Source organism: Gadus chalcogrammus, chromosome 12 (genome assembly GCF_026213295.1).
Source record: "Gadus chalcogrammus isolate NIFS_2021 chromosome 12, NIFS_Gcha_1.0, whole genome shotgun sequence".
NCBI lineage: Eukaryota > Metazoa > Chordata > Actinopteri > Gadiformes > Gadidae > Gadus > Gadus chalcogrammus.
The window spans coordinates 9,926,766-9,950,148 of record NC_079423.1 but is presented as its reverse complement, the minus strand read 5'-3'; the positions used below and the strand labels follow the sequence as shown (position 1 = coordinate 9,950,148).

At 44.5% G+C, this 23,383-nt stretch overlaps 29 non-coding genes and 6 pseudogenes across 29 annotated transcripts; all 35 read right to left on the bottom strand.

Moving 5' to 3' along the window:
* Window positions 1-474: 474 nt before the first annotated feature.
* On the bottom strand, window positions 475-587 carry LOC130396247 (5S ribosomal RNA; annotated as a pseudogene).
* Window positions 588-1,711: 1,124 nt separating this feature from the next.
* Window positions 1,712-1,827, bottom strand: LOC130396257 (5S ribosomal RNA; annotated as a pseudogene).
* A 512-nt stretch (window positions 1,828-2,339) lies between these two features.
* On the bottom strand, window positions 2,340-2,455 carry LOC130396288 (5S ribosomal RNA; annotated as a pseudogene).
* Window positions 2,456-2,982: 527 nt separating this feature from the next.
* LOC130395975 (5S ribosomal RNA) lies at window positions 2,983-3,099 on the bottom strand (annotated as a pseudogene).
* Window positions 3,100-3,611: 512 nt separating this feature from the next.
* LOC130396186 (5S ribosomal RNA) lies at window positions 3,612-3,727 on the bottom strand (annotated as a pseudogene).
* Window positions 3,728-4,258: 531 nt separating this feature from the next.
* Window positions 4,259-4,377, bottom strand: LOC130399589 (5S ribosomal RNA). The gene has a single exon (XR_008902096.1). It is a non-coding gene; the product is annotated as a 5S ribosomal RNA (ribosomal RNA).
* A 527-nt stretch (window positions 4,378-4,904) lies between these two features.
* LOC130394535 (5S ribosomal RNA) lies at window positions 4,905-5,022 on the bottom strand. The gene has a single exon (XR_008897684.1). It is a non-coding gene; the product is annotated as a 5S ribosomal RNA (ribosomal RNA).
* Window positions 5,023-5,548: 526 nt separating this feature from the next.
* On the bottom strand, window positions 5,549-5,667 carry LOC130398150 (5S ribosomal RNA). The gene has a single exon (XR_008900732.1). It is a non-coding gene; the product is annotated as a 5S ribosomal RNA (ribosomal RNA).
* Window positions 5,668-6,195: 528 nt separating this feature from the next.
* LOC130396073 (5S ribosomal RNA) lies at window positions 6,196-6,315 on the bottom strand (annotated as a pseudogene).
* A 523-nt stretch (window positions 6,316-6,838) lies between these two features.
* On the bottom strand, window positions 6,839-6,957 carry LOC130394681 (5S ribosomal RNA). The gene has a single exon (XR_008897816.1). It is a non-coding gene; the product is annotated as a 5S ribosomal RNA (ribosomal RNA).
* Window positions 6,958-7,484: 527 nt separating this feature from the next.
* Window positions 7,485-7,603, bottom strand: LOC130398149 (5S ribosomal RNA). Its single transcript, XR_008900731.1, has one exon. It is a non-coding gene; the product is annotated as a 5S ribosomal RNA (ribosomal RNA).
* Window positions 7,604-8,130: 527 nt separating this feature from the next.
* On the bottom strand, window positions 8,131-8,249 carry LOC130398148 (5S ribosomal RNA). Its single transcript, XR_008900730.1, has one exon. It is a non-coding gene; the product is annotated as a 5S ribosomal RNA (ribosomal RNA).
* A 527-nt stretch (window positions 8,250-8,776) lies between these two features.
* LOC130398146 (5S ribosomal RNA) lies at window positions 8,777-8,895 on the bottom strand. Its single transcript, XR_008900728.1, has one exon. It is a non-coding gene; the product is annotated as a 5S ribosomal RNA (ribosomal RNA).
* Window positions 8,896-9,424: 529 nt separating this feature from the next.
* Window positions 9,425-9,543, bottom strand: LOC130398145 (5S ribosomal RNA). Its single transcript, XR_008900727.1, has one exon. It is a non-coding gene; the product is annotated as a 5S ribosomal RNA (ribosomal RNA).
* Window positions 9,544-10,068: 525 nt separating this feature from the next.
* Window positions 10,069-10,187, bottom strand: LOC130398144 (5S ribosomal RNA). Its single transcript, XR_008900726.1, has one exon. It is a non-coding gene; the product is annotated as a 5S ribosomal RNA (ribosomal RNA).
* A 529-nt stretch (window positions 10,188-10,716) lies between these two features.
* On the bottom strand, window positions 10,717-10,835 carry LOC130398143 (5S ribosomal RNA). Its single transcript, XR_008900725.1, has one exon. It is a non-coding gene; the product is annotated as a 5S ribosomal RNA (ribosomal RNA).
* Window positions 10,836-11,363: 528 nt separating this feature from the next.
* Window positions 11,364-11,482, bottom strand: LOC130398142 (5S ribosomal RNA). Its single transcript, XR_008900724.1, has one exon. It is a non-coding gene; the product is annotated as a 5S ribosomal RNA (ribosomal RNA).
* Window positions 11,483-12,011: 529 nt separating this feature from the next.
* On the bottom strand, window positions 12,012-12,130 carry LOC130398141 (5S ribosomal RNA). Its single transcript, XR_008900723.1, has one exon. It is a non-coding gene; the product is annotated as a 5S ribosomal RNA (ribosomal RNA).
* Window positions 12,131-12,659: 529 nt separating this feature from the next.
* LOC130398140 (5S ribosomal RNA) lies at window positions 12,660-12,778 on the bottom strand. The gene has a single exon (XR_008900722.1). It is a non-coding gene; the product is annotated as a 5S ribosomal RNA (ribosomal RNA).
* A 527-nt stretch (window positions 12,779-13,305) lies between these two features.
* Window positions 13,306-13,424, bottom strand: LOC130398139 (5S ribosomal RNA). Its single transcript, XR_008900721.1, has one exon. It is a non-coding gene; the product is annotated as a 5S ribosomal RNA (ribosomal RNA).
* A 528-nt stretch (window positions 13,425-13,952) lies between these two features.
* On the bottom strand, window positions 13,953-14,071 carry LOC130398138 (5S ribosomal RNA). The gene has a single exon (XR_008900720.1). It is a non-coding gene; the product is annotated as a 5S ribosomal RNA (ribosomal RNA).
* Window positions 14,072-14,598: 527 nt separating this feature from the next.
* LOC130398137 (5S ribosomal RNA) lies at window positions 14,599-14,717 on the bottom strand. Its single transcript, XR_008900719.1, has one exon. It is a non-coding gene; the product is annotated as a 5S ribosomal RNA (ribosomal RNA).
* A 528-nt stretch (window positions 14,718-15,245) lies between these two features.
* On the bottom strand, window positions 15,246-15,364 carry LOC130398134 (5S ribosomal RNA). Its single transcript, XR_008900717.1, has one exon. It is a non-coding gene; the product is annotated as a 5S ribosomal RNA (ribosomal RNA).
* A 528-nt stretch (window positions 15,365-15,892) lies between these two features.
* Window positions 15,893-16,011, bottom strand: LOC130398133 (5S ribosomal RNA). Its single transcript, XR_008900716.1, has one exon. It is a non-coding gene; the product is annotated as a 5S ribosomal RNA (ribosomal RNA).
* A 528-nt stretch (window positions 16,012-16,539) lies between these two features.
* Window positions 16,540-16,658, bottom strand: LOC130398132 (5S ribosomal RNA). The gene has a single exon (XR_008900715.1). It is a non-coding gene; the product is annotated as a 5S ribosomal RNA (ribosomal RNA).
* A 529-nt stretch (window positions 16,659-17,187) lies between these two features.
* On the bottom strand, window positions 17,188-17,306 carry LOC130398131 (5S ribosomal RNA). The gene has a single exon (XR_008900714.1). It is a non-coding gene; the product is annotated as a 5S ribosomal RNA (ribosomal RNA).
* A 528-nt stretch (window positions 17,307-17,834) lies between these two features.
* On the bottom strand, window positions 17,835-17,953 carry LOC130398130 (5S ribosomal RNA). The gene has a single exon (XR_008900713.1). It is a non-coding gene; the product is annotated as a 5S ribosomal RNA (ribosomal RNA).
* A 529-nt stretch (window positions 17,954-18,482) lies between these two features.
* Window positions 18,483-18,601, bottom strand: LOC130398129 (5S ribosomal RNA). The gene has a single exon (XR_008900712.1). It is a non-coding gene; the product is annotated as a 5S ribosomal RNA (ribosomal RNA).
* A 527-nt stretch (window positions 18,602-19,128) lies between these two features.
* LOC130398128 (5S ribosomal RNA) lies at window positions 19,129-19,247 on the bottom strand. Its single transcript, XR_008900711.1, has one exon. It is a non-coding gene; the product is annotated as a 5S ribosomal RNA (ribosomal RNA).
* A 528-nt stretch (window positions 19,248-19,775) lies between these two features.
* On the bottom strand, window positions 19,776-19,894 carry LOC130398127 (5S ribosomal RNA). Its single transcript, XR_008900710.1, has one exon. It is a non-coding gene; the product is annotated as a 5S ribosomal RNA (ribosomal RNA).
* A 528-nt stretch (window positions 19,895-20,422) lies between these two features.
* On the bottom strand, window positions 20,423-20,541 carry LOC130398126 (5S ribosomal RNA). The gene has a single exon (XR_008900709.1). It is a non-coding gene; the product is annotated as a 5S ribosomal RNA (ribosomal RNA).
* Window positions 20,542-21,060: 519 nt separating this feature from the next.
* LOC130398125 (5S ribosomal RNA) lies at window positions 21,061-21,179 on the bottom strand. The gene has a single exon (XR_008900708.1). It is a non-coding gene; the product is annotated as a 5S ribosomal RNA (ribosomal RNA).
* Window positions 21,180-21,707: 528 nt separating this feature from the next.
* LOC130398123 (5S ribosomal RNA) lies at window positions 21,708-21,826 on the bottom strand. The gene has a single exon (XR_008900706.1). It is a non-coding gene; the product is annotated as a 5S ribosomal RNA (ribosomal RNA).
* A 529-nt stretch (window positions 21,827-22,355) lies between these two features.
* LOC130398122 (5S ribosomal RNA) lies at window positions 22,356-22,474 on the bottom strand. The gene has a single exon (XR_008900705.1). It is a non-coding gene; the product is annotated as a 5S ribosomal RNA (ribosomal RNA).
* A 524-nt stretch (window positions 22,475-22,998) lies between these two features.
* Window positions 22,999-23,117, bottom strand: LOC130398121 (5S ribosomal RNA). The gene has a single exon (XR_008900704.1). It is a non-coding gene; the product is annotated as a 5S ribosomal RNA (ribosomal RNA).
* Between the last annotated feature and the right edge of the window lie 266 nt (window positions 23,118-23,383).

The window sequence follows — 23,383 nt, the reverse complement described above, 5'->3', positions numbered from 1 at the left end:
CACATAAGGAGTGAGAAAGCTTCTGAGGCTCGTTACACTCTTACAAAAACATCATTAGTTATATATAAACGCAGTAATTGATTCAGTAGAACTCCTTATCCATGTAAACGATCATTGTGACATCTGAATTCATTAATTATCTGAAATCCACTGCGTGTGCGTGTGATGTAAATGTTGAACAAGGTTAACGTTAAAGTGGTCAGAGAATGGTGGTGATTTTTTGACGTCCTCCCATGATCTGAAGTGAGCGTGCGTGTTTGTGTTGGTGAAAGTTTAAGAAATGTACAACTGTCGGTTCAGCTCCTGGTGCTCCCTGCTGCAGTATCACTATACTGTCCTCATTTTCCAAAAAGTTTTGAAGACGTTGTCAGTTTTTGTATGTTGCTTAAATCCTCCAAAGCGGTTGGCAGTAAACATCAGTCACGGTACGCCACGGTAGCCACGGAGTCAATGAGCTCGAGTTGAAAAAGAGAAAGCTTACAGCACCTGGTATTCCCAGGCGGTCTCCCATCCAAGTACTAACCAGGTCCGACCCTGCTTAGCTTCCGAGATCAGCGAGATCGGCGTTCAGTGGTATGGCCGTAAGCATTAGTGCAGGCGCAAAACCAGGTTTTATACAGTAGCACATAAGGAGTGAGAAAGCGCGAGGCTCGCGTTACACTCTTACAAAACCATCATTAGTTAGATATAAACGCAGTAATTGATTCAGTAGGACTCCTTATCCATGTAAACGATCATTGTGACATCTGAATTCATTAATTATCTGAAATTACACTGCGTGGCGTGTGAGTTAAATGTTTGAACCAAGGTAACGGTTAAAGTGTCAGAGATATGGGTGGTGATTTTTTTACGTCTCCTCCCAGATCTGAGTGAGCGTGCGTGTTTGTGTTGGGAAAGTTTAAGAATGTACAACTGTCGGTTTCAGCTCTCTGGTGCTCCCTGCTGGCAGTATCCTATACTGTCCCTATGTTTCACAAAAATAGTTTTGAGAGACGTTGTCAGTTTTTGTATGTTGCTTAAATCCTCCAAAGCGTTGGCAGTAAACTCAGGTCACGGTACGCCACGGTCCACGGAGTCAATGAGCTCGAGTTGAAAAAGAAAATGCTTACAGCACCTGGTATTCCCAGGCGGTCTCCATCCAAGTACTAACCAGGCCCGACCCTGCTTAGCTTCCGAAGACAGATCGGCGTGTTCAGGTGGTATGCCGTAAGCAATTAGTGCAGGCGCAAAACCAGGTTTATACAGTAGCACATAAGGAGTGAGAGCTGCTGAGGCTCGACGTTACACTCTTACAAAAACATCTTAGTTAGATATAAACGGCAGTAATTGATTCAGTATGACTCCTTATCCATGGTACGATCATTGTGACATCTGATATTCTTATTATCTGAAATACACTGCGTGTGCGTGTGATGTTAAATGTGTGAACCAAGGTTAACGGTTAAAGTGTCAGAGAATGGTTGGTGATTTTTGACGTCCTCCATGATCTGAAGTGGCGGCGTGTTTGTGTTGGGGAAATTTTAAGAAATGTCACTGTCGGTTCAGCTCTCTGGGTGCTCCTGCTGGCAGTATCACTATACTGTCCTCATTTCACACAAAAAGTTTTGAGAGACGTTGTCAGTTTTTGTAGGTTGCTTAAATCCTCCAAAGCGGTTTGGCATAACATCAGGTCACGGTACGCCCCCGGATCAATGAGCTCGAGTTGAAAAAGAAATCTTAGCACCTGGTATTCCCAGGCGGACTCCCATCCAAGTACTAACCAGGCCCGACCCTGCTTAGCTTCCGATCAGACAGATCAGGCGTGTTCAGGGTGGTATGGCCGTAAGCAAATAGTGCAGGCGCAAAACCAGGTTTATACATAGCACATAAGGAGAGAAAGCTGCCTGAGCTCGACGTTACACTCTTTACAAAAACAATCATTAGTTAGATATAACGGCAGTAATTGATTCAGTAGGAGTCCTTATCCATGTTAAACGATCATTGTGACATCTGAATTCTTAATTATCTGAAATACACTGCGTGTGCGTGTGATGTTAAATGTTTGAACCAAGGTTAACGGTTAAAGTGTCAGAGAATGGGTGTGGATTGTTTTTTGACGTCCTCCCTGATCTGAAGTGAGCGTGCGTGTTTTGTGTTGGTGAAGTTTAGAATGTCAACTGTCGGTTCAGCTCTCTGGTGCTCCCTGCTGGCAGTATCACTATTACTGTCCTCACGTTCACAACAATAGTTTGAGAGACGTTGTCAGTTTTGTAGTTGCCTAAATCCTCAAAAAGCTGTTGGCAGTAAACATCAGGTCACGGTACGCCACGGAGTCAATGAGCTTGAGTTGAAAAAGAAAAGGCTTACAGCACGGGTATTCCAGGCGGTCTCCATCAAGTACTAACCATGCCCCGACCCTGCTAGCTTCCGAGATCAGAACGAGATCGGGCGTGTTCAGGGTGGTATGGCCGTAAGCAATTAGTGCTGGCGTCAAACCAGGTTTATACAGTAGCACATAAGGAGTGAGAAAGCTGCTGAGGCTCGCCGTTACACTCTTACAAAAACAATCATTAGGTTAGATATAAACGGCAGTAATTGATTTCAGTATGAACTCCTTATCCAGGTAAACGATCATTGTGACATCTGAATTACATTAATTATCTGAAATACACTGCTGTGCGTGTGATGTTAAATGTTTAACCAGGTTAACGGTTGAAAGTGTCAGAGGAATGGGTGATGGTTATTTTTGACGTCCTCCCATGATCTGAAGTGAGCGTGCGTGTTTTGGTTCGGTGAAAGTTTAAGAATGTACAACTGCGGTTCAGCTCTCTGGTGCTCCCTGCTGGCAGTATCACTATACTGTACACATGTTTCACAAAAAAGTTTTGAGAGACGTTGTCAGTTTTTGTATGTTGCTTAAATCCTCCAAAGCGGTTGGCAGTAAACATCAGGTCCGGTACGCCACGGTAGGCCACGGAGTCAATGAGCTCGAGTTGAAAGAAAAGCTTACAGCACCTGGTATTCCCAGGCGGGCTCCCATCCAAGTACTAACCAGGCCCGACCCTGCTTAGCTCCGAGATCAACGAGATCGGGCGGTGTCAGGGTGGTATGGCCGTAAGCAATTAGTGCAGGCGCAAAACCAGGTTTATACAGTAGCACATAAGGAGTGAGAAAGCGCTGAGGCTCGACGTTACACTTTTACAAAAACAATCATTAGTTAGATATAAACGGCAGTAATTGATTCAGTAGGACTCCTTATCCATGTAACGATCATTGTGACATCTGAATTCATTATTATCTGAAATACACTGCGTGTGCGTGTGATGTTAAATGTTTGAACCAAGGTTAACGGTTAAAGTGTCAGAGAATGGGTGGTGATTTTTGACGTCCTCCCATGATCTGAAGTGAGCGTGCGTGTTTGTGTTGGTGAAAGTTTAAGAATGTACAACTGTCGTTCAGCTCTCTGGTGCTCCCTGCTGGCAGTATCACTATACTGTCCTCATGTTTCACAAAAATAGTTTTGAGAGACGTTGTCAGTTTTTGTATGTTGCTTAAATCCTCCAAAGCGGTTGGCAGTAAACATCAGGTCACGGTACGCCACGTAGTCAATGAGCTCGAGTTGAAAAAGAAAAAGCTTACAGCACCTGGTATTCCCAGGCGGTCTCCATCCAAGTACTAACCAGGCCCGACCTGCTTAGCTTCCGAGATCAGACGAGATCGTGCGTGTTCAGGGTGGTATGCCGTAAGCAATTAGTGCAGGCGCAAAACCAGGTTTTATACAGTAGCACATAAGGAGTGAGAAAGCTGCTGAGGCTCGACGTTACACTTTTACAAAAACAATCATTAGTTAGATATAAACGGCAGTAATTGATTCAGTAGGACTCCCTTATCCATGTAAACGGATCATTGTGACATCTGAATTCATTAATTATCTGAAATACACTGCGTGTGCGTGTGATGTTAAATGTTTGAACCAAGGTTAACGGTTAAAGTGTCAGAGAATGGGTGGTGATTTTTTGACGTCCTCCCATGATCTGAAGTGAGCGTGCGTGTTTGTGTTGGTGAAAGTTTAAGAAATGTACAACTGTCGGTTCAGCTCTCTGGTGCTCCCTGCTGGCAGTATCACTATACTGTCCTCATGTTTCACAAAAATAGTTTTGAGAGACGTTGTCAGTTTTTGTATGTTGCTTAAATCCTCCAAAGCGGTTGGCAGTAAACATCAGGTCACGTTGGCCACGGTAGGCCACGGAGGCAATGAGCTCGAGTTGAAAAAAGAAAATGCTTACAGCACCTGGTATTCCCAGGCGGTCTCCCATCCAAGTACTAACCAGGCCCGACCCTGCTTAGCTTCCGAGATCAGACGAGATCGGGCGTGTTCAGGGTGGTATGGCCGTAAGCAATTAGTGCAGGCGCAAAACCAGGTTTTATACAGTAGCACATAAGGAGTGAGAAAGCTGCTGAGGCTCGACGTTACACTTTTACAAAAACAATCATTAGTTAGATATAACCGGCAGTAATTGATTCAGTAGGACTCCTTATCCATGTAAACGATCATTGTGACATCTGAATTCATTAATTATCTGAAATACACTGCGTGTGCGTGTGATGTTAAATGTTTGAACCAAGGTTAACGGTTAAAGTGTCAGAGAATGGGTGGTGATTTTTTGACGTCCTCCCATGATCTGAAGTGAGCGTGCGTGTTTGGGTTGGTGAAAGTTTAAGAAATGTACAACTGTCGGTTCAGCTCTCTGGTGCTCCCTGCTGGCAGTATCACTATACTGTCCTCATGTTTCACAAAATAGTTTTGAGAGACGTTGTCAGTTTTTGTATGTTGCTTAAATCCTCCAAAGCGGTTGGCAGTAAACATCAGGTCACGGTACGCCACGGTAGGCCACGGAGGCAATGAGCTCGAGTTGAAAAAGAAAAGCTTACAGCACCTGGTATTCCCAGGCGGTCTCCCATCCAAGTACTAACCAGGCCCGACCTGCTTAGCTTCCGAGATCAGACGAGATCGGGCGTGTTCAGGGTGGTATGGCCGTAAGCAATTAGTGCAGGCGCAAAACCAGGTTTTATACAGTAGCACATAAGGAGTGAGAAAGCTGCTGAGGCTCGACGTTACACTTTTACAAAAACAATCATTAGTTAGATATAAACGGCAGTAATTGATTCAGTAGGACTCCTTATCCATGTAACGATCATTGTGACATCTGAATTCATTAATTATCTGAAATACACTGCGTGTGCGTGTGATGTTAAATGTTTGAACCAAGGTTAACGGTTAAAGTGTCAGAGAATGGGTGGTGATTTTTGACGTCCTCCCATGATCTGAAGTGAGCGTGCGTGTTTGTGTTGGTGAAAGTTTAAGAAATGTACAACTGTCGGTTCAGCTCTCTGGTGCTCCCTGCTGGCAGTATCACTATACTGTCCTCATGTTTCACAAAATTAGTTTTGAGAGACGTTGTCAGTTTTTGTATGTTGCTTAAATCCTCCAAAGCGGTTGGCAGTAAACATCAGGTCACGGTAACGCCACGGTAGGCACGGGTCAATGAGCTCGAGTTGAAAAAGAAAAAGCTTACAGCACCTGGTATTCCCAGGCGGTCTCCCATCCAAGTACTAACCAGGCCCGACCCTGCTTAGCTTCCGAGATCAGACGAGATCGGGCGTGTTCAGGGTGGTATGGCCGTAAGCAATTAGTGCAGGCGCAAAACCAGGTTTTATACAGTAGCACATAAGGAGTGAGAAAGCTGCTGAGGCTCGACGTTACACTTTTACAAAAACAATCATTAGTTAGATATAAACGGCAGTAATTGATTCAGTAGGACTCCTTATCCATGTAAACGATCATTGTGACATCTGAATTCATTAATTATCTGAAATACACTGCGTGTGCGTGTGATGTTAAATGTTTGAACCAAGGTTAACGGTTAAAGTGTCAGAGAATGGGTGGTGATTTTTTGACGTCCTCCCATGATCTGAAGTGAGCGTGCGTGTTTGTGTTGGTGAAAGTTTAAGAAATGTACAACTGTCGGTTCAGCTCTCTGGTGCTCCCTGCTGGCAGTATCACTATACTGTCCTCATGTTTCACAAAAATAGTTTGAGAGACGTTGTCAGTTTTTGTATGTTGCTTAAATCCTCCAAAGCGGTTGGCAGTAAACAACAGGTCACGGTACGCCACGGTAGGCCACGGAGTCAATGAGCTCGAGTTGAAAAAGAAAAAGCTTACAGCACCTGGTATTCCCAGGCGGTCTCCATCCAAGTACTAACCAGGCCCGACCCTGCTTAGCTTCCGAGATCAGACGAGATCGGGCGTGTTTCAGGGGTGGTATGGCCTAAAGCAATTAGTGCAGGCGCAAAACCAGGTTTTATACAGTAGCACATAAGGAGTGAGAAAGCTGCTGAGGCTCGACGTTACACTTTTACAAAACAATCATTAGTTAGATATAAACGGCAGTAATTGATTCAGTAGGACTCCTTATCCATGTAAACGATCATTGTGACAGCTGAATTCATTAATTATCTGAAATACACTGCGTGTGCGTGTGATGTTAAATGTTTGAACCAAGGTTAACGGTTAAAGTGTCAGAGAATGGGTGGTGATTTTTTGACGTCCTCCCATGATCTGAAGTGAGCGTGCGTGTTTGTGTTGGTGAAAGTTTAAGAAATGTACAACTGTCGGTTCAGCTCTCTGGTGCTCCCTGCTGGCAGTATCACTATACTGTCCTCATGTTTCACAAAATTAGTTTTGAGAGACGTTGTCAGTTTTTGTATGTTGCTTAAATCCTCCAAAGCGGTTGGCAGTAAACATCAGGTCACGGTACGCAGGCCACGGAGTCAATGAGCTCGAGTTGAAAAAGAAAAAGCTTAACAGCACCTGGTATTCCCAGGCGGTCTCCCATCCAAGTACTAACCAGGCCCGACCCTGCTTAGCTTCCGAGATCAGACGAGATCGGGCGTGTTCAGGGTGGTATGGCCGTAAGCAATTAGTGCAGGCGCAAAACCAGGTTTTATACAGTAGCACATAAGGAGTGAGAAAGCTGCTGAGGCTCGACGTTACACTTTACAAAAACAATCATTAGTTAGATATAAACGGCAGTAATTGATTCAGTAGGACTCCTTATCCATGTAAACGATCATTGTGACATCTGAATTCATTAATTATCTGAAATACACTGCGTGTGCGTGTGATGTTAATGTTTGAACCAAGGTTAACGGTTAAAGTGTCAGAGAATGGGTGGTGATTTTTTGACGTCCTCCCATGATCTGAAGTGAGCGTGCGTGTTTGTGTTGGTGAAAGTTTAAGAAATGTACAACTGCCGGTTCAGCTCTCTGGTGCTCCCTGCTGGCAGTATCACTATACTGTCCTCATGTTTCACAAAAATAGTTTTGAGAGACGTTGTCAGTTTTTGTATGTTGCTTAAATCCTCCAAAGCGGTTGGCAGTAAACATCAGGTCACGGTACGCCACGGTAGGCCACGGAGTCAATGAGCTCGAGTTGAAAAAGAAAAAGCTTACAGCACCTGGTATTCCCAGGCGGTCTCCCATCCAAGTACTAACCAGGCCCGACCCTGCTTAGCTTCCGAGATCAGACGAGATCGGGCGTGTTCAGGGTGGTATGGCCGTAAGCAATTAGTGCAGGCGCAAAACCAGGTTTTATACAGTAGCACATAAGGAGTGAGAAAGCTGCTGAGGCTCGACGTACACTTTTACAAAAACAATCATTAGTTAGATATAAACGGCAGTAATTGATTCAGTAGGACTCCTTATCCATGTAAACGATCATTGTGACATCTGAATTCATTAATTATCTGAAATACACTGCGTGTGCGTGTGATGTTAAATGTTTGAACCAAGGTTAACGGTTAAAGTGTCAGAGAATGGGTGGTGATTTTTTGACGTCCTCCCATGATCTGAAGTGAGCGTGCGTGTTTGTGTTGGTGAAAGTTTAAGAAATGTACAACTGTCGGTTCAGCTCTCTGGTGCTCCCTGCTGGCAGTATCACTATACTGTCCTCATGTTTCACAAAAATAGTTTTGAGAGACGTTGTCAGTTTTTGTATGTTGCTTAAATCCTCCAAAGCGGTTGGCAGTAAACATCAGGTCACGGTACGCCACGGTAGGCCACGGAGGCAATGAGCTCGAGTTGAAAAAGAAAAGCTTACAGCACCTGGTATTCCCAGGCGGTCTCCCATCCAAGTACTAACCAGGCCCGACCCTGCTTAGCTTCCGAGATCAGACGAGATCGGGCGTGTTCAGGGTGGTATGGCCGTAAGCAATTAGTGCAGGCGCAAAACCAGGTTTTATACAGTAGCACATAAGGAGTGAGAAAGCTGCTGAGGCTCGACGTTACACTTTACAAAAACAATCATTAGTTAGATATAAACGGCAGTAATTGATTCAGTAGGACTCCTTATCCATGTAAACGATCATTGTGACATCTGAATTCATTAATTATCTGAAATACACTGCGTGTGCGTGTGATGTTAAATGTTTGAACCAAGGTTAACGGTTAAAGTGTCAGAGAATGGGTGGTGATTTTTTGACGTCCTCCCATGATCTGAAGTGAGCGTGCGTGTTTGGTTGGTGAAAGTTTAAGAAATGTACAACTGTCGGTTCAGCTCTCTGGTGCTCCCTGCTGGCAGTATCACTATACTGTCCTCATGTTTCACAAAAATAGTTTTGAGAGACGTTGTCAGTTTTTGTATGTTGCTTAAATCCTCCAAAGCGGTTGGCAGTAAACATCAGGTCACGGTACGCCACGGTAGGCCACGGAGTCAATGAGCTCGAGTTGAAAAAGAAAAAGCTTACAGCACCTGGTATTCCCAGGCGGTCTCCCATCCAAGTACTAACCAGGCCCGACCCTGCTTAGCTTCCGAGATCAGACGAGATCGGGCGTGTTCAGGGTGGTATGGCCGTAAGCAATTAGTGCAGGCGCAAAACCAGGTTTTATACAGTAGCACATAAGGAGTGAGAAAGCTGCTGAGGCTCGACGTTACACTTTTACAAAAACAATCATTAGTTAGATATAAACGGCAGTAATTGATTCAGTAGGACTCCTTATCCATGTAAACGATCATTGTGACATCTGAATTCATTAATTATCTGAAATACACTGCGTGTGCGTGTGATGTTAAATGTTTGAACCAAGGTTAACGGTTAAAGTGTCAGAGAATGGGTGGTGATTTTTTGACGTCCTCCCATGATCTGAAGTGAGCGTGCGTGTTTGTGTTGGTGAAAGTTTAAGAAATGTACAACTGTCGGTTCAGCTCTCTGGTGCTCCCTGCTGGCAGTATCACTATACTGTCCTCATGTTTCACAAAAATAGTTTTGAGAGACGTTGTCAGTTTTTGTATGTTGCTTAAATCCTCCAAAGCGGTTGGCAGTAAACATCAGGTCACGGTACGCCACGGTAGGCCACGGAGTCAATGAGCTCGAGTTGAAAAAGAAAAAGCTTACAGCACCTGGTATTCCCAGGCGGTCTCCCATCCAAGTACTAACCAGGCCCGACCCTGCTTAGCTTCCGAGATCAGACGAGATCGGGCGTGTTCAGGGTGGTATGGCCGTAAGCAATTAGTGCAGGCGCAAAACCAGGTTTATACAGTAGCACATAAGGAGTGAGAAAGCTGCTGAGGCTCGACGTTACACTTTTACAAAAACAATCATTAGTTAGATATAAACGGCAGTAATTGATTCAGTAGACTCCTTATCCATGTAAACGATCATTGTGACATCTGAATTCATTAATTATCTGAAATACACTGCGTGTGCGTGTGATGTTAAATGTTTGAACCAAGGTTAACGGTTAAAGTGTCAGAGAATGGGTGGTGATTTTTTGACGTCCTCCCATGATCTGAAGTGAGCGTGCGTGTTTGTGTTGGTGAAAGTTTAAGAAATGTACAACTGTCGTTTCAGCTCTCTGGTGCTCCCTGCTGGCAGTATCACTATACTGTCCTCATGTTTCACAAAAATAGTTTTGAGAGACGTTGTCAGTTTTGTATGTTGCTTAAATCCTCCAAAGCGGTTGGCAGTAAACATCAGGTCACGGTACCCACGGTAGGCCACGGAGTCAATGAGCTCGAGTTGAAAAAGAAAAAGCTTACAGCACCTGGTATTCCCAGGCGGTCTCCCATCCAAGTACTAACCAGGCCCGACCCTGCTTAGCTTCCGAGATCAGACGAGATCGGGCGTGTTCAGGGTGGTATGGCCGTAAGCAATTAGTGCAGGCGCAAAACCAGGTTTTATACAGTAGCACATAAGGAGTGAGAAAGCTGCTGAGGCTCGACGTTACACTTTTACAAAAACAATCATTAGTTAGATATAAACGGCAGTAATTGATTCAGTAGGACTCCTTATCCATGTAAACGATCATTGTGACATCTGAATTCATTAATTATCTGAAATACACTGCGTGTGCGTGTGATGTTAAATGTTTGAACCAAGGTTAACGGTTAAAGTGTCAGAGAATGGGTGGTGATTTTTTGACGTCCTCCCATGATCTGAAGTGAGCGTGCGTGTTTGTGTTGGTGAAAGTTTAAGAAATGTACAACTGTCGGTTCAGCTCTCTGGTGCTCCCTGCTGGCAGTATCACTATACTGTCCTCATGTTTCACAAAAATAGTTTTGAGAGACGTTGTCAGTTTTTGTATGTTGCTTAAATCCTCCAAAGCGGTTGGCAGTAAACATCAGGTCACGGTACGCCACGGTAGGCCACGGAGTCAATGAGCTCGAGTTGAAAAAGAAAAAGCTTACAGCACCTGGTATTCCCAGGCGGTCTCCCATCCAAGTACTAACCAGGCCCGACCCTGCTTAGCTTCCGAGATCAGACGAGATCGGGCGTGTTCAGGGTGGTATGGCCGTAAGCAATTAGTGCAGGCGCAAAACCAGGTTTTATACAGTAGCACATAAGGAGTGAGAAAGCTGCTGAGGCTCGACGTTACACTTTTACAAAAACAATCATTAGTTAGATATAAACGGCAGTAATTGATTCAGTAGGACTCCTTATCCATGTAAACGATCATTGTGACATCTGAATTCATTAATTATCTGAAATACACTGCGTGTGCGTGTGATGTTAATGTTTGAACCAAGGTTAACGGTTAAAGTGTCAGAGAATGGGTGGTGATTTTTTGACGTCCTCCCATGATCTGAAGTGAGCGTGCGTGTTTGTGTTGGTGAAAGTTTAAGAAATGTACAACTGTCGGTTCAGCTCTCTGGTGCTCCCTGCTGGCAGTATCACTATACTGTCCTCATGTTTCACAAAAATAGTTTTGAGAGACGTTGTCAGTTTTTGTATGTTGCTTAAATCCTCCAAAGCGGTTGGCAGTAAACATCAGGTCACGGTACGCCACGGTAGGCCACGGAGTCAATGAGCTCGAGTTGAAAAAGAAAAAGCTTACAGCACCTGGTATTCCCAGGCGGTCTCCCATCCAAGTACTAACCAGGCCCGACCCTGCTTAGCTTCCGAGATCAGACGAGATCGGGCGTGTTCAGGGTGGTATGGCCGTAAGCAATTAGTGCAGGCGCAAAACCAGGTTTTATACAGTAGCACATAAGGAGTGAGAAAGCTGCTGAGGCTCGACGTTACACTTTTACAAAAACAATCATTAGTTAGATATAAACGGCAGTAATTGATTCAGTAGGACTCCTTATCCATGTAAACGATCATTGTGACATCTGAATTCATTAATTATCTGAAATACACTGCGTGTGCGTGTGATGTTAAATGTTTGAACCAAGGTTAACGGTTAAAGTGTCAGAGAATGGGTGGTGATTTTTTGACGTCCTCCCATGATCTGAAGTGAGCGTGCGTGTTTGTGTTGGTGAAAGTTTAAGAAATGTACAACTGTCGGTTCAGCTCTCTGGTGCTCCCTGCTGGCAGTATCACTATACTGTCCTCATGTTTCACAAAAATAGTTTTGAGAGACGTTGTCAGTTTTTGTATGTTGCTTAAATCCTCCAAAGCGGTTGGCAGTAAACATCAGGTCACGGTACGCCACGGTAGGCCACGGAGTCAATGAGCTCGAGTTGAAAAAGAAAAAGCTTACAGCACCTGGTATTCCCAGGCGGTCTCCCATCCAAGTACTAACCAGGCCCGACCCTGCTTAGCTTCCGAGATCAGACGAGATCGGGCGTGTTCAGGGTGGTATGGCCGTAAGCAATTAGTGCAGGCGCAAAACCAGGTTTTATACAGTAGCACATAAGGAGTGAGAAAGCTGCTGAGGCTCGACGTTACACTCTTACAAAAACAATCATTAGTTAGATATAAACGGCAGTAATTGATTCAGTAGGACTCCTTATCCATGTAAACGATCATTGTGACATCTGAATTCATTAATTATCTGAAATACACTGCGTGTGCGTGTGATGTTAAATGTTTGAACCAAGGTTAACGGTTAAAGTGTCAGAGAATGGGTGGTGATTTTTTGACGTCCTCCCATGATCTGAAGTGAGCGTGCGTGTTTGTGTTGGTGAAAGTTTAAGAAATGTACAACTGTCGGTTCAGCTCTCTGGTGCTCCCTGCTGGCAGTATCACTATACTGTCCTCATGTTTCACAAAAATAGTTTTGAGAGACGTTGTCAGTTTTTGTATGTTGCTTAAATCCTCCAAAGCGGTTGGCAGTAAACATCAGGTCACGGTACGCCACGGTAGGCCACGGAGTCAATGAGCTCGAGTTGAAAAAGAAAAAGCTTACAGCACCTGGTATTCCCAGGCGGTCTCCCATCCAAGTACTAACCAGGCCCGACCCTGCTTAGCTTCCGAGATCAGACGAGATCGGGCGTGTTCAGGGTGGTATGGCCGTAAGCAATTAGTGCAGGCGCAAAACCAGGTTTTATACAGTAGCACATAAGGAGTGAGAAAGCTGCTGAGGCTCGACGTTACACTTTACAAAAACAATCATTAGTTAGATATAAACGGCAGTAATTGATTCAGTAGGACTCCTTATCCATGTAAACGATCATTGTGACATCTGAATTCATTAATTATCTGAAATACACTGCGTGTGCGTGTGATGTTAAATGTTTGAACCAAGGTTAACGGTTAAAGTGTCAGAGAATGGGTGGTGATTTTTGACGTCCTCCCATGATCTGAAGTGAGCGTGCGTGTTTGTGTTGGTGAAAGTTTAAGAAATGTACAACTGTCGGTTCAGCTCTCTGGTGCTCCCTGCTGGCAGTATCACTATACTGTCCTCATGTTTCACAAAAATAGTTTTGAGAGACGTTGTCAGTTTTTGTATGTTGCTTAAATCCTCCAAAGCGGTTGGCAGTAAACATCAGGTCACGGTACGCCACGGTAGGCCACGGAGTCAATGAGCTCGAGTTGAAAAAGAAAAAGCTTACAGCACCTGGTATTCCCAGGCGGTCTCCCATCCAAGTACTAACCAGGCCCGACCCTGCTTAGCTTCCGAGATCAGACGAGATCGGGCGTGTTCAGGGTGGTATGGCCGTAAGCAATTAGTGCAGGCGCAAAACCAGGTTTTATACAGTAGCACATAAGGAGTGAGAAAGCTGCTGAGGCTCGACGTTACACTTTTACAAAACAATCATTAGTTAGATATAAACGGCAGTAATTGATTCAGTAGGACTCCTTATCCATGTAAACGATCATTGTGACATCTGAATTCATTAATTATCTGAAATACACTGCGTGTGCGTGTGATGTTAAATGTTTGAACCAAGGTTAACGGTTAAAGTGTCAGAGAATGGGTGGTGATTTTTTGACGTCCTCCCATGATCTGAAGTGAGCGTGCGTGTTTGTGTTGGTGAAAGTTTAAGAAATGTACAACTGTCGGTTCAGCTCTCTGGTGCTCCCTGCTGGCAGTATCACTATACTGTCCTCATGTTTCACAAAAATAGTTTTGAGAGACGTTGTCAGTTTTTGTATGTTGCTTAAATCCTCCAAAGCGGTTGGCAGTAAACATCAGGTCACGGTACGCCACGGTAGGCCACGGAGTCAATGAGCTCGAGTTGAAAAAGAAAAAGCTTACAGCACCTGGTATTCCCAGGCGGTCTCCCATCCAAGTACTAACCAGGCCCGACCCTGCTTAGCTTCCGAGATCAGACGAGATCGGGCGTGTTCAGGGTGGTATGGCCGTAAGCAATTAGTGCAGGCGCAAAACCAGGTTTTATACAGTAGCACATAAGGAGTGAGAAAGCTGCTGAGGCTCGACGTTACACTCTTACAAAAACAATCATTAGTTAGATATAAACGGCAGTAATTGATTCAGTAGGACTCCTTATCCATGTAAACGATCATTGTGACATCTGAATTCATTAATTATCTGAAATACACTGCGTGTGCGTGTGATGTTAAATGTTTGAACCAAGGTTAACGGTTAAAGTGTCAGAGAATGGGTGGTGATTTTTTGACGTCCTCCCATGATCTGAAGTGAGCGTGCGTGTTTGTGTTGGTGAAAGTTTAAGAAATGTACAACTGTCGGTTCAGCTCTCTGGTGCTCCCTGCTGGCAGTATCACTATACTGTCCTCATGTTTCACAAAATTAGTTTTGAGAGACGTTGTCAGTTTTGTATGTTGCTTAAATCCTCCAAAGCGGTTGGCAGTAAACATCAGGTCACGGTACGCCACGGTAGGCCACGGAGTCAATGAGCTCGAGTTGAAAAAGAAAAGCTTACAGCACCTGGTATTCCCAGGCGGTCTCCCATCCAAGTACTAACCAGGCCCGACCCTGCTTAGCTTCCGAGATCAGACGAGATCGGGCGTGTTCAGGGTGGTATGGCCGTAAGCAATTAGTGCAGGCGCAAAACCAGGTTTTATACAGTAGCACATAAGGAGTGAGAAAGCTGCTGAGGCTCGACGTTACACTTTTACAAAAACAATCATTAGTTAGATATAAACGGCAGTAATTGATTCAGTAGGACTCCTTATCCATGTAAACGATCATTGTGACATCTGAATTCATTAATTATCTGAAATACACTGCGTGTGCGTGTGATGTTAAATGTTTGAACCAAGGTTAACGGTTAAAGTGTCAGAGAATGGGTGGTGATTTTTTGACGTCCTCCCATGATCTGAAGTGAGCGTGCGTGTTTGTGTTGGTGAAAGTTTAAGAAATGTACAACTGTCGGTTCAGCTCTCTGGTGCTCCCTGCTGGCAGTATCACTATACTGTCCTCATGTTTCACAAAAATAGTTTTGAGAGACGTTGTCAGTTTTTGTATGTTGCTTAAATCCTCCAAAGCGGTTGGCAGTAAACATCAGGTCACGGTACGCCACGGTAGGCCACGGAGGCAATGAGCTCGAGTTGAAAAAGAAAAGCTTACAGCACCTGGTATTCCCAGGCGGTCTCCCATCCAAGTACTAACCAGGCCCGACCCTGCTTAGCTTCCGAGATCAGACGAGATCGGGCGTGTTCAGGGTGGTATGGCCGTAAGCAATTAGTGCAGGCGCAAAACCAGGTTTTATACAGTAGCACATAAGGAGTGAGAAAGCTGCTGAGGCTCGACGTTACACTTTACAAAAACAATCATTAGTTAGATATAAACGGCAGTAATTGATTCAGTAGGACTCCTTATCCATGTAAACGATCATTGTGACATCTGAATTCATTAATTATCTGAAATACACTGCGTGTGCGTGTGATGTTAAATGTTTGAACCAAGGTTAACGGTTAAAGTGTCAGAGAATGGGTGGTGATTTTTTGACGTCCTCCCATGATCTGAAGTGAGCGTGCGTGTTTGTGTTGGTGAAAGTTTAAGAAATGTACAACTGTCGGTTCAGCTCTCTGGTGCTCCCTGCTGGCAGTATCACTATACTGTCCTCATGTTTCACAAAAATAGTTTTGAGAGACGTTGTCAGTTTTTGTATGTTGCTTAAATCCTCCAAAGCGGTTGGCAGTAAACATCAGGTCACGGTACGCCACGGTAGGCCACGGAGTCAATGAGCTCGAGTTGAAAAAGAAAAAGCTTACAGCACCTGGTATTCCCAGGCGGTCTCCCATCCAAGTACTAACCAGGCCCGACCCTGCTTAGCTTCCGAGATCAGACGAGATCGGGCGTGTTCAGGGTGGTATGGCCGTAAGCAATTAGTGCAGGCGCAAAACCAGGTTTTATACAGTAGCACATAAGGAGTGAGAAAGCTGCTGAGGCTCGACGTTACACTCTTACAAAAACAATCATTAGTTAGATATAAACGGCAGTAATTGATTCAGTAGGACTCCTTATCCATGTAAACGATCATTGTGACATCTGAATTCATTAATTATCTGAAATACACTGCGTGTGCGTGTGATGTTAAATGTTTGAACCAAGGTTAACGGTTAAAGTGTCAGAGAATGGGTGGTGATTTTTTGACGTCCTCCCATGATCTGAAGTGAGCGTGCGTGTTTGTGTTGGTGAAAGTTTAAGAAATGTACAACTGTCGGTTCAGCTCTCTGGTGCTCCCTGCTGGCAGTATCACTATACTGTCCTCATGTTTCACAAAAATAGTTTTGAGAGACGTTGTCAGTTTTTGTATGTTGCTTAAATCCTCCAAAGCGGTTGGCAGTAAACATCAGGTCACGGTACGCCACGGTAGGCCACGGAGTCAATGAGCTCGAGTTGAAAAAGAAAAGCTTACAGCACCTGGTATTCCCAGGCGGTCTCCCATCCAAGTACTAACCAGGCCCGACCCTGCTTAGCTTCCGAGATCAGACGAGATCGGGCGTGTTCAGGGTGGTATGGCCGTAAGCAATTAGTGCAGGCGCAAAACCAGGTTTTATACAGTAGCACATAAGGAGTGAGAAAGCTGCTGAGGCTCGACGTTACACTTTTACAAAAACAATCATTAGTTAGATATAAACGGCAGTAATTGATTCAGTAGGACTCCTTATCCATGTAAACGATCATTGTGACATCTGAATTCATTAATTATCTGAAATACACTGCGTGTGCGTGTGATGTTAAATGTTTGAACCAAGGTTAACGGTTAAAGTGTCAGAGAATGGGTGGTGATTTTTTGACGTCCTCCCATGATCTGAAGTGAGCGTGCGTGTTTGTGTTGGTGAAAGTTTAAGAAATGTACAACTGTCGGTTCAGCTCTCTGGTGCTCCCTGCTGGCAGTATCACTATACTGTCCTCATGTTTCACAAAAATAGTTTTGAGAGACGTTGTCAGTTTTTGTATGTTGCTTAAATCCTCCAAAGCGGTTGGCAGTAAACATCAGGTCACGGTACGCCACGGTAGGCCACGGAGTCAATGAGCTCGAGTTGAAAAAGAAAAAGCTTACAGCACCTGGTATTCCCAGGCGGTCTCCCATCCAAGTACTAACCAGGCCCGACCCTGCTTAGCTTCCGAGATCAGACGAGATCGGGCGTGTTCAGGGTGGTATGGCCGTAAGCAATTAGTGCAGGCGCAAAACCAGGTTTTATACAGTAGCACATAAGGAGTGAGAAAGCTGCTGAGGCTCGACGTTACACTTTACAAAAACAATCATTAGTTAGATATAAACGGCAGTAATTGATTCAGTAGGACTCCTTATCCATGTAAACGATCATTGTGACATCTGAATTCATTAATTATCTGAAATACACTGCGTGTGCGTGTGATGTTAAATGTTTGAACCAAGGTTAACGGTTAAAGTGTCAGAGAATGGGTGGTGATTTTTTGACGTCCTCCCATGATCTGAAGTGAGCGTGCGTGTTTGTGTTGGTGAAAGTTTAAGAAATGTACAACTGTCGGTTCAGCTCTCTGGTGCTCCCTGCTGGCAGTATCACTATACTGTCCTCATGTTTCACAAAAATAGTTTTGAGAGACGTTGTCAGTTTTTGTATGTTGCTTAAATCCTCCAAAGCGGTTGGCAGTAAACATCAGGTCACGGTACGCCACGGTAGGCCACGGAGTCAATGAGCTCGAGTTGAAAAAGAAAAAGCTTACAGCACCTGGTATTCCCAGGCGGTCTCCCATCCAAGTACTAACCAGGCCCGACCCTGCTTAGCTTCCGAGATCAGACGAGATCGGGCGTGTTCAGGGTGGTATGGCCGTAAGCAATTAGTGCAGGCGCAAAACCAGGTTTTATACAGTAGCACATAAGGAGTGAGAAAGCTGCTGAGGCTCGACGTTACACTCTTACAAAAACAATCATTAGTTAGATATAAACGGCAGTAATTGATTCAGTAGGACTCCTTATCCATGTAAACGATCATTGTGACATCTGAATTCATTAATTATCTGAAATACACTGCGTGTGCGTGTGATGTTAAATGTTTGAACCAAGGTTAACGGTTAAAGTGTCAGAGAATGGGTGGTGATTTTTTGACGTCCTCCCATGATCTGAAGTGAGCGTGCGTGTTTGTGTTGGTGAAAGTTTAAGAAATGTACAACTGTCGGTTCAGCTCTCTGGTGCTCCCTGCTGGCAGTATCACTATACTGTCCTCATGTTTCACAAAAATAGTTTTGAGAGACGTTGTCAGTTTTTGTATGTTGCTTAAATCCTCCAAAGCGGTTGGCAGTAAACATCAGGTCACGGTACGCCACGGTAGGCCACGGAGTCAATGAGCTCGAGTTGAAAAAGAAAAAGCTTACAGCACCTGGTATTCCCAGGCGGTCTCCCATCCAAGTACTAACCAGGCCCGACCCTGCTTAGCTTCCGAGATCAGACGAGATCGGGCGTGTTCAGGGTGGTATGGCCGTAAGCAATTAGTGCAGGCGCAAAACCAGGTTTTATACAGTAGCACATAAGGAGTGAGAAAGCTGCTGAGGCTCGACGTTACACTCTTACAAAAACAATCATTAGTTAGATATAAACGGCAGTAATTGATTCAGTAGGACTCCTTATCCATGTAAACGATCATTGTGACATCTGAATTCATTAATTATCTGAAATACACTGCGTGTGCGTGTGATGTTAAATGTTTGAACCAAGGTTAACGGTTAAAGTGTCAGAGAATGGGTGGTGATTTTTGACGTCCTCCCATGATCTGAAGTGAGCGTGCGTGTTTGTGTTGGTGAAAGTTTAAGAAATGTACAACTGTCGGTTCAGCTCTCTGGTGCTCCCTGCTGGCAGTATCACTATACTGTCCTCATGTTTCACAAAAATAGTTTTGAGAGACGTTGTCAGTTTTTGTATGTTGCTTAAATCCTCCAAAGCGGTTGGCAGTAAACATCAGGTCACGGTACGCCACGGTAGGCCACGGAGTCAATGAGCTCGAGTTGAAAAAGAAAAGCTTACAGCACCTGGTATTCCCAGGCGGTCTCCCATCCAAGTACTAACCAGGCCCGACCCTGCTTAGCTTCCGAGATCAGACGAGATCGGGCGTGTTCAGGGTGGTATGGCCGTAAGCAATTAGTGCAGGCGCAAAACCAGGTTTTATACAGTAGCACATAAGGAGTGAGAAAGCTGCTGAGGCTCGACGTTACACTTTACAAAAACAATCATTAGTTAGATATAAACGGCAGTAATTGATTCAGTAGGACTCCTTATCCATGTAAACGATCATTGTGACATCTGAATTCATTAATTATCTGAAATACACTGCGTGTGCGTGTGATGTTAAATGTTTGAACCAAGGTTAACGGTTAAAGTGTCAGAGAATGGGTGGTGATTTTTTGACGTCCTCCCATGATCTGAAGTGAGCGTGCGTGTTTGTGTTGGTGAAAGTTTAAGAAATGTACAACTGTCGGTTCAGCTCTCTGGTGCTCCCTGCTGGCAGTATCACTATACTGTCCTCATGTTTCACAAAAATAGTTTTGAGAGACGTTGTCAGTTTTTGTATGTTGCTTAAATCCTCCAAAGCGGTTGGCAGTAAACATCAGGTCACGGTACGCCACGGTAGGCCACGGAGTCAATGAGCTCGAGTTGAAAAAGAAAAAGCTTACAGCACCTGGTATTCCCAGGCGGTCTCCCATCCAAGTACTAACCAGGCCCGACCCTGCTTAGCTTCCGAGATCAGACGAGATCGGGCGTGTTCAGGGTGGTATGGCCGTAAGCAATTAGTGCAGGCGCAAAACCAGGTTTTATACAGTAGCACATAAGGAGTGAGAAAGCTGCTGAGGCTCGACGTTACACTCTTACAAAAACAATCATTAGTTAGATATAAACGGCAGTAATTGATTCAGTAGGACTCCTTATCCATGTAAACGATCATTGTGACATCTGAATTCATTAATTATCTGAAATACACTGCGTGTGCGTGTGATGTTAAATGTTTGAACCAAGGTTAACGGTTAAAGTGTCAGAGAATGGGTGGTGATTTTTGACGTCCTCCCATGATCTGAAGTGAGCGTGCGTGTTTGTGTTGGTGAAAGTTTAAGAAATGTACAACTGTCGGTTCAGCTCTCTGGTGCTCCCTGCTGGCAGTATCACTATACTGTCCTCATGTTTCACAAAAATAGTTTTGAGAGACGTTGTCAGTTTTTGTATGTTGCTTAAATCCTCCAAAGCGGTTGGCAGTAAACATCAGGTCACGGTACGCCACGGTAGGCCACGGAGTCAATGAGCTCGAGTTGAAAAAGAAAAAGCTTACAGCACCTGGTATTCCCAGGCGGTCTCCCATCCAAGTACTAACCAGGCCCGACCCTGCTTAGCTTCCGAGATCAGACGAGATCGGGCGTGTTCAGGGTGGTATGGCCGTAAGCAATTAGTGCAGGCGCAAAACCAGGTTTTATACAGTAGCACATAAGGAGTGAGAAAGCTGCTGAGGCTCGACGTTACACTCTTACAAAAACAATCATTAGTTAGATATAAACGGCAGTAATTGATTCAGTAGGACTCCTTATCCATGTAAACGATCATTGTGACATCTGAATTCATTAATTATCTGAAATACACTGCGTGTGCGTGTGATGTTAAATGTTTGAACCAAGGTTAACGGTTAAAGTGTCAGAGAATGGGTGGTGATTTTTTGACGTCCTCCCATGATCTGAAGTGAGCGTGCGTGTTTGTGTTGGTGAAAGTTTAAGAAATGTACAACTGTCGGTTCAGCTCTCTGGTGCTCCCTGCTGGCAGTATCACTATACTGTCCTCATGTTTCACAAAAATAGTTTTGAGAGACGTTGTCAGTTTTTGTATGTTGCTTAAATCCTCCAAAGCGGTTGGCAGTAAACATCAGGTCACGGTACGCCACGGAGTCAATGAGCTCGAGTTGAAAAAGAAAAAGCTTACAGCACCTGGTATTCCCAGGCGGTCTCCCATCCAAGTACTAACCAGGCCCGACCCTGCTTAGCTTCCGAGATCAGACGAGATCGGGCGTGTTCAGGGTGGTATGGCCGTAAGCAATTAGTGCAGGCGCAAAACCAGGTTTTATACAGTAGCACATAAGGAGTGAGAAAGCTGCTGAGGCTCGACGTTACACTCTTACAAAAACAATCATTAGTTAGATATAAACGGCAGTAATTGATTCAGTAGGACTCCTTATCCATGTAAACGATCATTGTGACATCTGAATTCATTAATTATCTGAAATACACTGCGTGTGCGTGTGATGTTAAATGTTTGAACCAAGGTTAACGGTTAAAGTGTCAGAGAATGGGTGGTGATTTTTTGACGTCCTCCCATGATCTGAAGTGAGCGTGCGTGTTTGTGTTGGTGAAAGTTTAAGAAATGTACAACTGTCGGTTCAGCTCTCTGGTGCTCCCTGCTGGCAGTATCACTATACTGTCCTCATGTTTCACAAAAATAGTTTTGAGAGACGTTGTCAGTTTTTGTATGTTGCTTAAATCCTCCAAAGCGGTTGGCAGTAAACATCAGGTCACGGTACGCCACGGTAGGCCACGGAGTCAATGAGCTCGAGTTGAAAAAGAAAAGCTTACAGCACCTGGTATTCCCAGGCGGTCTCCCATCCAAGTACTAACCAGGCCCGACCCTGCTTAGCTTCCGAGATCAGACGAGATCGGGCGTGTTCAGGGTGGTATGGCCGTAAGCAATTAGTGCAGGCGCAAAACCAGGTTTTATACAGTAGCACATAAGGAGTGAGAAAGCTGCTGAGGCTCGACGTTACACTTTTACAAAAACAATCATTAGTTAGATATAAACGGCAGTAATTGATTCAGTAGGACTCCTTATCCATGTAAACGATCATTGTGACATCTGAATTCATTAATTATCTGAAATACACTGCGTGTGCGTGTGATGTTAAATGTTTGAACCAAGGTTAACGGTTAAAGTGTCAGAGAATGGGTGGTGATTTTTTGACGTCCTCCCATGATCTGAAGTGAGCGTGCGTGTTTGTGTTGGTGAAAGTTTAAGAAATGTACAACTGTCGGTTCAGCTCTCTGGTGCTCCCTGCTGGCAGTATCACTATACTGTCCTCATGTTTCACAAAAATAGTTTTGAGAGACGTTGTCAGTTTTTGTATGTTGCTTAAATCCTCCAAAGCGGTTGGCAGTAAACATCAGGTCACGGTACGCCACGGTAGGCCACGGAGTCAATGAGCTCGAGTTGAAAAAGAAAAAGCTTACAGCACCTGGTATTCCCAGGCGGTCTCCCATCCAAGTACTAACCAGGCCCGACCCTGCTTAGCTTCCGAGATCAGACGAGATCGGGCGTGTTCAGGGTGGTATGGCCGTAAGCAATTAGTGCAGGCGCAAAACCAGGTTTTATACAGTAGCACATAAGGAGTGAGAAAGCTGCTGAGGCTCGACGTTACACTCTTACAAAAACAATCATTAGTTAGATATAAACGGCAGTAATTGATTCAGTAGGACTCCTTATCCATGTAAACGATCATTGTGACATCTGAATTCATTAATTATCTGAAATACACTGCGTGTGCGTGTGATGTTAAATGTTTGAACCAAGGTTAACGGTTAAAGTGTCAGAGAATGGGTGGTGATTTTTTGACGTCCTCCCATGATCTGAAGTGAGCGTGCGTGTTTGTGTTGGTGAAAGTTTAAGAAATGTACAACTGTCGGTTCAGCTCTCTGGTGCTCCCTGCTGGCAGTATCACTATACTGTCCTCATGTTTCACAAAAATAGTTTTGAGAGACGTTGTCAGTTTTTGTATGTTGCTTAAATCCTCCAAAGCGGTTGGCAGTAAACAGGTCACGGTACCACGGTACGCCACGGAGTCAATGAGCTCGAGTTGAAAAAGAAAAAGCTTACAGCACCTGGTATTCCCAGGCGGTCTCCCATCCAAGTACTAACCAGGCCCGACCCTGCTTAGCTTCCGAGATCAGACGAGATCGGGCGTGTTCAGGGTGGTATGGCCGTAAGCAATTAGTGCAGGCGCAAAACCAGGTTTTATACAGTAGCACATAAGGAGTGAGAAAGCTGCTGAGGCTCGACGTTACACTCTTACAAAAACAATCATTAGTTAGATATAAACGGCAGTAATTGATTCAGTAGGACTCCTTATCCATGTAAACGATCATTGTGACATCTGAATTCATTAATTATCTGAAATACACTGCGTGTGCGTGTGATGTTAAATGTTTGAACCAAGGTTAACGGTTAAAGTGTCAGAGAATGGGTGGTGATTTT